Source organism: Rhipicephalus microplus, unplaced genomic scaffold (assembly GCF_043290135.1).
Source record: "Rhipicephalus microplus isolate Deutch F79 unplaced genomic scaffold, USDA_Rmic scaffold_14, whole genome shotgun sequence".
In the NCBI taxonomy this organism is placed as follows: Eukaryota; Metazoa; Arthropoda; class Arachnida; order Ixodida; family Ixodidae; genus Rhipicephalus; species Rhipicephalus microplus.
In genome coordinates this window covers 22858401-22871416 of record NW_027464587.1, presented here as the reverse complement: position 1 = coordinate 22871416, position 13016 = coordinate 22858401, and positions in this window count along the sequence as shown.

The following is a 13016-nucleotide window of genomic DNA, read 5'->3' as shown; positions in this document are numbered from 1 at the left end:
GATATCTTTTCCATCGACAGAGACTTGCATAGACATTCCGTGCGTAGAGTGCTGAAACACCCTTCCGAGAAGGGCCGGCGGCCGCTCCGCCGTAGCCTAAACCTAGCGCGCTCAGCTGAGCAGATGGGCAAACAGAAGAGTCTCGAAAAAGGGTCAAAGAGCTCACCCACAGTGAAATACTTGGTATCGATGTAGTCCTTGTGGTTTTATACGCCGACTGGCACCAAAAGACGCTCACAAATGCACGAAAAACTGTTCAAAAACATTTTCGAACGTGGAGCCGATGTTTTCACATCCACACGAGACGGCGTCCCCCTGGAGGTCCTCTAGAGAGAGAGAGAGAAACAACATTTATTCACGCATCCGGCATGCGGGAACTCACCGTCCACGCAGGGCGCGGGTATTCCCTATCTGAAGACTATGGCTAATAGTTCTATAGTCCCAGGCCCTAGATCTTGAGGACGTTGTGCTCCAGCTAGGCGTTGGATACTCGGGCTCCTCCGCTTCCGTTGTCCGGGGCGTCGGCTCCCTTTCTCCTCTGCTTTGCCATGGCCTCCTCAAGTCGCTGGATGGCCCTTGGTTGCGTGGTTGAGTTTCGGAGCGTATCCATGCTCCCCCCTCTTCAGGATACGTGGTGTTCTGGCACTGCCCATTCCCATTGTTCACACTACTGTTACACCCGCCCCACATAATGTGGCGGAGGGTGGCTAGTTCACGTTCGCACACGCTACACTTTGCGTCCACAAACATGTCGGGGCCTACGTGCCGGGCGAATGCTGGCGTTAGCACGCATTCTGTTTGCAGTTGTTGAAGCTTCACTGCTTCGTCACGTGACAGTTCACGATGCGGGGGCGGAAAGGCTCTCCTGGCCTCTCTGTAGGCCGCCAGGATCCCTCCGTAGTCGGTGAGGGGATCGAGGTCTTCTTCTCGTTCTTCACCACTGGTTTCGGGGAGACAGGCTGCCGCGGTCCGGCACATGATGAGATCACGGGCCACAGCGTCCGCCTCCTCGTTGCCGTTCTAGATGTCGGGAGCCAGTTGTCCCATGTAGGCTGGGAACCATTTGAGGGCGATGGTTGGCCCTTTAGCGGCGCCGCGAGCAGCCCGCGAAGCCGCGATGGACCTCACTAGCCGCTCCGTGCCCCGCCAGACCACGCCTCGGGCAAAATTCTTGATTGCCTGCTTTGAGTCGCTTAGCACCGTGCGCGTGCCAGGCCTACCTGTGGCCAGGGCTATCGCCGCCTCCTCTGCCTGGCCGGCTGTTCGGGCGCGCACGGTGCTTGCTGTTAGTAGTTTACCGGTAGTAGCGCTGTCCACTACTGCTGCGACGGCGTTGCGTCTTCCCGGATACCTTGCGGCGTCCACGTAGACTCGTCTCTCTGATGTTGACGGGTCAGCGCCGCCGCTCGCCTGTCCGCATCCCTTTCCGGGTCCGTGTTCCTTGGCAGAGGGTAGACGATGATCTTCCTCGCTGCCTCGTCACTCAGGGGGACTTGTTCTTCTAGCTTCCCGTCCTGTCCTGCTCCCGGGCGTTCTCCAGAAGGTAGTAATCCCACCCGATCGAGTAATCCTCTGCCCGCGGCTGTGTTGCTCAGGCGGCTCAGCTGCGGAGCTCTCTGGGCCTCGCTGATCTCTGAGAGCGTCTTCCTGACGATTTGCTATGGCTCTCTTAACTTCCTCATCACACCAACTCTTGGGCTTGTGTCTTCATTTCTAGGGTGACTTGTCACGTGCCTTAGCAAGCTCTAGGCCGAACATTCTAATTAGATTTGTGTATGTCCACACAGTTTTATTATCCTCAGTAATTACTTTCTCAATTTGTTTAGCAGCAATTTCAATTTGCCTTTCTGAATGAAAACACGCGAAGCAAGGCGGCGCCCCCTCCGTTTATTGCACTGAGTTCTTTTAGCTCAACTGTATGTGGCAACCCACGGAGGAAGCAAAGGAGGAAGGAAAGGAACTTCCTCCGTGTGGCAACCACTACAAAACCCCGACCTCCTCTAGAGCATTGAGTTTCTTAATATACACTAGAGGGAACTCTGGCGTTAGTGTCTATGGGAGCTGCAACGCACGGCGCTTCAGCGAGCATGGGAATGATGGGTAGTACTACAGCGGCTAAAATAGGGAAGTGTGATGAGCGGCAAGCAGCGCCTACGGAGCGTACTGAAGCCTCTGAGGAGGAGCTGCGGGGGGGCGCACGCAGTCGTTTATACGTTGTTTGCACGTTTCCGACAGGTTGGTCGGGCGCGTTCGTCTTCGTTTTTTTTTCATTCCATGGCATTCTCACACCAATGCTTCTGTATGCACTCTCATGGCGCGAAAATAAAGTCATTGCTTCGTCCCGGGGTGCCCTACAGGCTACAAGTCAGGTTGTTCGGCGTTAGTAAGAACAAAGCTCTGCGCAGTGGCGGAGAGCGATCGCGCGCGCTGACAAGCCGCTTCAAGAAAACTTGGCTGTGTGGAAGCTGCACTTCGACGAGAGGTATGGATATCTCCCGGCACTTCGAGTTCACTGTGAACGGCGAAATGGTCCGCATAGAAAGGGGTAGGCCCATAGGCGTGCTTGTCGTTTAGGGGGGGGAGGGGCGAAGGTTCGTTGCAGTGTGCCCCCTCCCTATTAATTCAGTGTATGAGGCAGATTTTGCGCCCCCCCCCCCTTCAGATGACTTAAAAAGTGCCCCGCTGCCTAGTCAATGTATAGAGCAGATTTAGCGTCCCCCTTACAGGTGACTAGAAGGGGCGCTCACCCCCTTTGCCCCCCTTGTGCGGACGCCTATTGGTAGGCTTTTCGGTGAAGCTCTTCGTATTTGTAGACGTCCTTAAAATCCCTTTTTCAAAGTGGTTTTGCTACAACGAGCTTCACAGTGACAGCTTGAAAGAGCCTGTTTTCTGATTAAAAAAACAAAACAAAGATGTCACACTGGGCTGCGCACAACATGGTTCGAGCCTCACCAATCAAGTGAACACGTTTTTCTCTGCTCACCCATTTGCATCTTTACACAAAGGCACTCCACTAGGAGCGAGCATCTTCCCGTGAAAAGAAGTACCTGAAGCCCAGGCGCGTCATCTGCTCTCAGTCCAAAGGAAACAATGTTCTGTGGGGTGCTTGTGAAATATAAAACTTTTTTTCTCGGGGATAAAAAAAAAGACGCGCGACCAATTATCAAGTATGCATTGTTGTAAACAGGTAGTGAGTCACTGCTCGGAAATGCCTTGTATGACCAGTTTGCAGAAAATAAAAGGTTTTTATTAAGATACCACTCGTGATTCTCGTCCCTGAAATGATAGTTCGCCGTAGAAGGTGTTGCAAACAGTGGCTTACAACGTAGTCCATCGTTCACCTCTTCTACCATTTCACATCAATAAAATGTTTCAGTGCCGCAACGCGCTCACTTTCGGCACACTGTCGACATTTCAGTTCAGTCGCACACCCGCGTACGCATCCAGTAATTACAGAAGCTTATTAGCATATTTTCTCGGTCGCAATTTGAAACCATGCACGAGCAACAAAATATACTTTATATGTTTCGCGTTGCCCACGCGCACGGTTGATTCCCCTCTCATACATGCGCAGCGCATCGCCAGCTTGGGTGACGTTGATAATGATGATGATCATGATGATGATGATGATGGTGGTAATGAGGCCATTCCCTTTGTAACGGGCGGGCACACTTTGGCACCCTAGCCGATAGTAAAAAATACAAAGAAAATTAAAAAAAATAAAATACAGACTGGGCGGGTTGCCGAGTTAAGAACCCTCCTGAAGTCCCCGGAGAGTTATTTTCCTTCATTGTTCTAGGCGAGTTTTGCTGCGCCTCACTGCGGCGTAGTCCACCACATCACCTGTGTCCACAAAACCCAGTGCGGCAGCGAGGTCTGTGTTCGAACTGGATGGGCTCAGTTGCAGGCACTCAGTCACGATGTGTGCGATGGTCTCGTCAGCGCCACCACACGCACGACACACCACACTCACGAGTTCACCGTCGTAGGCTTGTTTACGGACGAGAGTACGCAGGGCCCCTGCTCTCGCCTGAAACAACAGCACACTTCCAAGGCCATTGTCGCACAGTGGGACTGGAGCAATGGTGTCCTTGTGCTGCCGGTAGAGGAGACGACTTGACTTGTTCACTTGTGCCTGCCTCCACTTCTCCTCCTCTGCCTCCTTAATACATTGGCGAATTTCCTTAGTGCGCCCCCGTTGGTTTTCGGCCACCAGTGGCGCCTGGAAAAACCCAAACTTTTTCTCAAGTTGGTACACTCATCGTACCCACTTGGTGCGCATACATGTCGCCATGAGGTAGTGAAAAACTCGTCGAGACCACCTCTCGCGGGCCATGTACATCACGCGGCAGTGGAACGTCAGTTTGCTGGCCGCCTCACGCGCTTCGAAGCTCGACCAGCCGATGTCCCCCTGGACCACCTCGTTCGCCACCATGCCATGACAGCCCAGAGTGATTCGTCCTACTTCCCGCGTTCGCCGCTCCAACCATTCCCGGGTGGCCGCTGACATAATCACGACTGCGTTCGCAAATGTCAGCACAGGCACGTGGACGAGCTTCCAAAGGTCGCGTACCATTAAATACCGGTTGCAGCCCCACAAACAGCGGCGCCGGAGGATGCTCTGCGCCCGCAGTCCAGCTTCACGCGTCTTCGCCTCATGTAGGCAGTGCATGTCCATTGATGCTGACAATTTTACACCCAGGTACCTGTATTCGGTGCAGCTGCTCACTTCGGCATCTCCCAGGGTCACAACACTCTCCTTGGTGCACTCCCCCACAAGTCTGAGAAGTGCTGTCTTCTTAACGTTGAAGCAGAGCCCCAGACGGGTGATTTCATCCTGGCAGATGTCCATCAGTGCCTGCATTTCCTCGGTGCGTTCTGCCATGAGCATGATGTCGTCTGCAAACGTTAAGCCCTGTAGACGACGCCTCGCGTCAATACCGCTGGTCGTGTGGTGGAGCCAAAAACCAAGACGGGAGCTAAGAAGCTTCCCTCTCGAGGCTTGAGACGTAAAGAATATACAGTAATGGTGAAAGTGGGCAACCCTGACGCAGGCCTTTCACTACTACAACGCGGTCTGACTGAACATCTCCGAAGTGTGCCACTACAGTGTTACCTCTGTACATACGTCTCACGGTCGAGATGAGGATCTCTGGAAGGCCCAAGTGGTTCATGCAATCAAACAATGCTGCCTGCGGGACACTATCGTATGCTTTCTGTACATCCAGAAAACAGCATAGCAGAGATCGCCCTTCAAGATTCGCTATTTCGGCACACTGAATCAGAGTGAAAATATTATCCTCCAATCTACGACCCGAAGGAAACCCATTTTGTAGTTCCGTCAGCAAGTTCTTCGTCTCAGCCCAGCCACTTAGCCATTCCCTTAGGATACCGGCAAACATTCGGTACATCACGCTAGTGACCGTAATAGGGCGATAGCTCTGCAGCAGGTCCGCCGCGCCACCTTGCATTAGGATCAATGTTATCCGACCCTGACGCCAGTCCTTCGGGATTTCAGCGCCAGAAAGGATGCTCGACAGCTGGTCTGCAAGCTTCTCCCTAGCCTGTAGGCGGAGACACTTCACCAGGCGCGCTGGCACCTCGTCGGGCCCCGTTGCAGTTCGAGTGCTCATTCGCGCTAAGGCACGAATGACTGTCACACTGCTCACCGCCCAGCGCGGTTCCGCTTCCTCTTGCCTTTCGCCGAGGGCAGGGTGCAGTGTCGCGGCTGTGGAAGCATCCCTGTCGCCGTTATTTCCCGTCGAGCCAAACAGTCCACTGATGTATCGTGTCAGGTGCTGCCGCACATGTGCCACTGGCTGGATGGTGTCAGCATCCCTCAATTGTGGCGAATTCTGTTGTCGCCTGTCCAGTGTTTGCACATATTGCCAGAACTTCTGGGCTACGTTCTTGCCCTCTTCGCGCAGAGATTGAAATAGCTTCTTGTTGTACTCGGCAATTTTCGCCTGCACCAATGCCTGTACCTCTTGCTTCAGTTCAAGATATCTCTGCCAGGTGGCTGCGCATGCCTCTGTATCCGACAACTGCACCACCCTTCGATGCTCCCTGTTTGCCTCTCGACGCCTTTTCCAGGCTTCTTCAACATCGCTATAACAACACGGACTCTTTAACGATCGTGTCGACCGTCTGTCTGGGACCATATGTCGTTCCACCACCCGTCGCAGGGCCAACATGTACTCGTCATAAGTGGTAGCCTCGTGCATTTCGGCGCAAGCCTCGAAGTCCTCAACGACAGCTTCGATGGAATAGTATGGTAGGTACCGCTTGATCTTCTTTCGTCTGAAAATTATTTTTCCTTTATGACTGGAGTGTCCGAAGTCGAGCCTGAGGCGGTTATAGTCGCTGCCAAGACTGTACTTTCCCTCTTCGTCCACCCCGCACCTCTGTAACAATGCATGCAAACGCTGAGAGACCAGGGCATAATCAATATTGGTGGCGCTGCCGCGAGCACACCATTTGAACTGTCCCTCCCACTGTGGCTCGAGGTTCATGATGACGAGGTCTCAGTCTTCGGCCAAATGCAGGAGTAGCTTCCCGTTGGCATCCAGGTGCCCGTCCAGCTCACTCAGGTGCCCGTTAAAGTCGCCAATAACGATGAGCTCGTTGTCTGCCTGCAGTCGTCGTGCGTTCTCGCGTACACATCAAATAAGCCTTACATTTCCTTCGTGTAGGCCTTGCACAGACAAGTATACAACACACACCGCAGTGGTCACACCAACGTGCAAACGTGTGCCAGCGCCATCTGGCGGTTGCCTCCCAAGGCGTTACGCGCTTGCCGGCGCGTTCATCACACTTTTCCATTCTAGCCACTGTAGTAGTACACACATTTGTGTAAACGTCACGGAGGAAGGAAATGTGTGTAAACGTCGTACTTCTGGCCTGGTTTCGGCTCCGTGTGTGTTCGTGTGGTTTGGAGCTGTTTTCTCGAGAAACAAAAATCAGCAAATGTTCTGTGATTGTGCTTCACCACTTCAATTTTTTAGACTTACTTTTCCGAATTGGGTCCCGAACTTCAAAAGGGCTAAATCTTTATTTCAGAACAAAACCGAAACACAGCAATAAACGAAGCCGCAAGTACGATTCGCCACCCGCAAGTACGAAGACTATGCAAATGTGTGTACTACCCATCATTCCCATCACTACAGTGTACTAGAATAGGGGCAGTGTGCTCACTGCCCTATCCTTGCGGCGCTCCGCCGTAGCGCACTCTGTGTCGACTTCCACGATGCCCACCAGGGGCGCTGACGCTTGATGCACCTGAAAAACTTATCTTGGTTCGTGTTGGCCGTGTTGGCGGACGGGGCTGGTTCGCTCAGTTCAGTTCGATCGGTTCGATTGGATCAACGTGGGTACCCCGTGTGCGTGTTCTGTGCTTTATGCTTGGATCATTGTGTAGTATGTGCTCGTGAAGATGCCTAACCGCCGTAGAAATTACTGTTTTGCGCCCGGTTGTCGAACTGGGTACAGTCGTGTGCAGGATGCACCACAGGCGTCTTTGTTCAGCGTCCCGCGTGATGAAGAACAGTGGAAGGAGTGGGAAAGATATCTCCACCGTGCAGATAAGAAACTGGATGAGTTTTCTGCGGTCTGCGAACTGCATTTCGAACCGAGGTTCGTTATCAAGGAGTTCGTGCACCATACAGATAGCAAAGAGGTACGCATTCTTCGTGATAAACCGATGCTGTCGGAAAACGCCGTCCCCACGATTCTTCCAAATTTGCCGCAGTACCTCACGAAAAAGATGCCAAAACCGAGAGCTAAAAGGAAGATGTGCGAAAATGACCATGCAGCCGCAAAGAAAAAGAGCCGAAGTGCTCTCGAGACTGACTGCACTGAATTTCCACGGGCTGCTGTTGGTGATTCAGGGGAGGACTGCGACTTGACACACGATGACGTTCCAGCGGAGCCCGAGCATTGCTTGTCGTTTTGTTATTGTTTAAAGACTCCTTCCAAGTACTGGAGTATGCATCACCATCCTGACCTTAACGGAGTGATGTATTGCTCGTCGACTTACCTTGAAGAAGGCGTTGTCACGTCCGAAAACGTTGTGTTGTTCCTCTGCGATAAACCACCCGATGGCTACTGCAAGGTGTTTGTGAGGGGGTGGCTGATTGAGGAGCGCATCATTAAATGTCAGGAAGAAGCGGAAAGCGTGCTGGAAAGCGTGGAAGCTACCGAACTCTGTATTGGTGTTCTGAATGCCAAAGATTATGACACTTGCTTTTTAACAGCAGGACTCCAGAAGCAGCTCAAAGTCAAGCATGCGACGTATTTCAGCATCAACTGCAGCGGCAAAGTAACAACCAAAGGTGGGTAACGAGTCACCCGATTTTCACTTGACTGAAGTAGTGCAGTTCTTTGTTACATAATTTAATACTTGCTGGCGCATTCTGGTGCCTATAAGTACTGGAAGTGCTTTCTTGTTCACGTCCCAGTCAGAATTTGCTACAATTTCCGCACATTTCTATTTTCAGGTGGACAGTGCATGAGCTGCAAATACTTCAGGAAGGCTCTCTTGACAAGGAGGTCAAGAGTACAACGAACACCTTCCAGGGCTTCCAAAAGTGTTGCCCAAAGGCTGAGGTTCCTTGCACGCAAAAACAAGCGCTTCGCTTCACGGATTTCCACAATGAGGGAAGATGTTGAAAAGATGCGGGCATCCAATGCAGCAGTAGCCGAAGAGACTCTAAGTGAGCAGATTTCGAAGCTTCCCCAGAAGCAACAAGAATGTGTCAGACAATGCTTTGCCGCAGCAGCAGCAAAAAAAGAAAGGTTTCCGCTATAGCAAGCTGTGGATCCTGGAATGCATCATAATGAAAATGAAGAGTTCCCGCCTTTATGACCACATCAGGGACAATGAGATACTCTTCCTTCCGAGCAAATCAACACTGAAACGATACATGGCTCTGTACAAATCAGCATTTGGCTTCAGCAAAAAAGTGTTGGAAGAATTGAAGAACAAGACGCAAGACATGGACCCATTAAACAAGCACAGCGGACTTCTTGTAGATGAGCTCAAGCTTGCAGAGCATATATCTGTGAATCAGTCAGGTCAAATCGAAGGGTTTGTAGATTTAGGACCGTTCACTTCTGCAGCAGACAGGACCACGCATTCGGATCACGGCATGGTGATCCTATTTGTTCCGTTCGTCGGGGGATGGACGCAAGTGATCGGGACATTTGCAACCAGAGGCAACATCAAAGGCGATTTGCTAGCTCAAATAATGGTAGAGGCCACAGTGCTTACTGAGAAGAGCGGGCTTTTCTGTTGACTTTATAACGTGTGACGGCGCCACTTGGAACCATCGGATGTGGACATTGCTCGGTGTAAAGGGAACGCGTGGCAGCGTCAAGTGCAAAGTGAAACATCCAGTTGATGTTTCACTTTGTATTGATCATCAGCATGAGGTTGCCATTCCGTTTTGCCGCACCAAATTCTTTTCAGCAGCCTTCTTACCAAAAACAGCCGCCGATTGGAACCACCTTCCCTCTTCCGTTGTATCAATAACAGACCCTTTGTTATTCAAGACTGCAATTTCTCAGCAATGCTTGTAACTATACGCAGTTTCCATTAGCTATCTTTGTCTTGTATGTGCTTGAATTCTTATAAATTTTTAGTTGACTTATGTTGCCTTCCTGATTTGCGCATCTGATACTTGTTTCTTTATTTTGTCTTTTTTTCTTGTGTGTTATATATGTTGTACCCACCCCCTCTGTAATGCCCTACGGGCCCTGAGGGTATTCTAATAAATAAATAAATAGATGAAGGCCGTTATTTGCACTTTGTATCGGACTTTCCCCACCTCATAAAGTGCTTGCGGAACGGACTTTTGAAGTGCTCATTTAACACACCAGACGGGGACGTAAGTCATTTTCTTTTGCCATTTATGAAAAAGGGCACATGTTTACGAAATTCGGCATCTTTCAAACCACCTGGTGAAAGAAAAAGTGCTGTTTGCTTTGTTTCCCAGCTTTACTAAGCATTTTTTTTCCTCAGGTGTCGTTGTGGCATGTCAAGAAAACCTACGATCTTGACTTCAAGAGCCTTACGTTAAAGGCAATGCCAGGAATAACCAAGTGCCACGTGGAGCCAACTTCATTCGAGCAGCAGAGAGTTTCCTACGCATTCCAACTCTTTGGGGAGAGAGTTCTTCAAGGGCTCCACCTTTACAAGGATGAAATTGAGGCAAAAACAGGACCCATAAATGGCACACAGGAGTTTTTCAAGTAAAAATTTTGGAGATGTTATTTGGATGTGAGCAAGTTAGTATGCATGCTTATTCATAGATAGTTCCTCAGTCATAGGACCTTCACGTATTGTACAGAAGTGCCACTACATAGATTAGAACTAAACCAACAAAGACAGTACAAAGTGCAAAGCTAAGGTGCGGCTGCCATGCAAGCCATAATAAAGCATGTATATGAAGGAACTTAAACTCATAATGATTTGCATTTTTTGACAGGAGGATCAACCGCCTGATCACCATTATGACGTCTCGGCACCCAAGAGAAGCCCTGAAACCCAACTCCTCTTCAACAACAGCTCTTTCGAATTTTCTGGAGTACCTGGATTCTTGGGAGCAGCACACAGAAAAAAAAAGGGGGGGTTCTTGAACCAGTCAACTGCGATTGGCCTGCGTGTCACGATATCAAGCACTCTTGAGCTTCTTTCCTACCTTGCAAGTTTAGGTTATTCGTACCTTATGACATCCAGACTATGTCAGGACCCCCTTAAGAATATGTTTGGGATAGTCAGGCAAGCCTCTGGCTGTAACGATCATCCGACACCCACTCAGTTTCTCATAACCATGAACTGCATATCTTTCTACAGTTTAGTGAAAACCGTTAGATACGGTAATGCAGATCCATGTGCACTGCCTTGCTAGACACACAGCAAAGCCGCACAAGATGCCCTCCCAGCAACAATTTGTGGGAACAGGTAGATGTTCTGATTGCTTCGGGGAATTTACCTGAAGCCGAAGTGGTGTTGTCTTCGATGGAGCATGACGAGCACGTACAGAGGAGCGATTCTCGCCTAATTTACTATGTGGCGGGATACGTTGCACGAAAGTGCGTAATGAAAACTAACTGCCAAGACTGCATGGATGCTCTCACCGGGCCATCTGAAGATGAGAATCCTGGGCTTGCTGCGCTGACGCTGCACAAGGATCGAGGTGGGTTTCTCTATCCACGCGGCACACACTTTTCGTTTGTAAAAACGCTTGAAGACATGTTTACAGAACACTTCAGCAAGAAAGAACTGCATGCTGATAGCATATTGGATGTGCTGAGTCTGGTGAGGGCAAAGTGCACACGCCAAATAGGCTGCAGTGAGCATTCAGCTCGGCTCACCAAGGATGTAATCAGCTTTTACATCACAACGCGGCTTCATTTCTTTGCAAAGGACATTAATTCTGAGAAACTGGATAAGAGGAAGAGCGTGACACACCGGAAGATTGCGAAAACTTAATCAGGCAAACCTGCATGGTGCATGTTCACTGGTGCATATCAATGTGTAAATGTCTCGATTTGCCATTATTCAGCCTTTTTTTTTGCAAACCTGCATGGTGCATGTTCAATGGTGCATATCAATGTGTAAATGTCTCGATTTGCCATTACTCAGCCTTTTTTTTACCCTAATATTTCTTGTGCAAATTCTTTCATCACTAATTTGTAAATAAACATTATTTCATCAATTTACATGGATTTTTATCATTTCTTTTTAATTTGCTACGTCATTAACTTGATGGATACACGAAATATGAAAATTCTGAGGCAATGAATGGAATGGACTCTGGCAGTGAAGGACAGGAGCGGGTGTAAATCAATGAAAGAGGTATCCGTCCTGCAGGACCTAACAGGCTGTTGATAATAATGATGCTACGTCTTGTTTACAGCAAGAATCACGCCACACACCAATCATCACCTAAAGTCTCGAAGCAGCGATGCTAGAATGTTAAACGTCGTGCGTGGTTGTCATGGTGGTTAAAGCTTGGGTTTAGGGCACGCATTCCTGCAGCAGGCACGTAATCAAGAAAAACCCGGCGTGGAGGCTTTCTAAGGCGTTGTACTGTTGAACCCAAGGACGTGTGTTCGATCCTAGCCGCGGTGGCTGTTCTCCTGACGGAGGAGAAAAACGAAACAAGCCATGTGTCGGCATTTCGGCTGACGTTAAAAATTCTAAAGGGATCTAAATTAACCTGCAGCCCCCCGCTATGGCGAACCTCAGAGCGGAAGTGTGGCTTCGGCCCGTTAAACTCCCAAATTTTAATTCTGACATTGTGAAAAAAAAAGTGCGTAGTGTTTTTCGCACCTCGGAACCGCAGTCGACATGACCGCTGCATTAGCGAAACCACTTTGAACATTTAAACGGCAGGAAAATAATACGATGTCAGTTGCTTCACGCCCTGCACACTGATAAGATGCCCCAAAAGAAGTGTCGTGCATTGCATGTCGCGAACGTTGCATAATTTCTGGCATTTCAACAATTGCGCTCTGGCTCTCTACTTCGGCGCGCAAAGGAGTTTCAGGATGGATGGATGGATGGATGGATGTGGCTGTACCCTTTAGATCAGGCGGCGGCTAACGTCACCTAGCCGTAATACTTAGTGAACTAACCATTACATTTATCTTTTTTTTCCTTTAAATAATGAAGTTGAGGATTCGTACTTCGCAGTGAAGGGTTTAATTTTAACTCGGTCGTTGACTTTAGCCACCAATCAGATAACCTCCTTCTAGTTAAGTTTACCCGCTTAAAGTCTATTTTGCCCTCGCTGTCCCTAAATCCCAGTGCTTTGAAAAACTCTGCGCCATCATCCTGAACTATAGGGTGAAGCCCTTTACAGAACATTATCAAGTGTTCGGCAGTTTCTTCTTCCTCTCCACACGCACTGCATACTGTGTCGACCCCTTCGTATTTGGCCCGATATGTCTTGGTTCGCAGTACTCCCGTCCTGGCCTCAAACAGTAGAGAACTACCCCGAGTATTATCATAG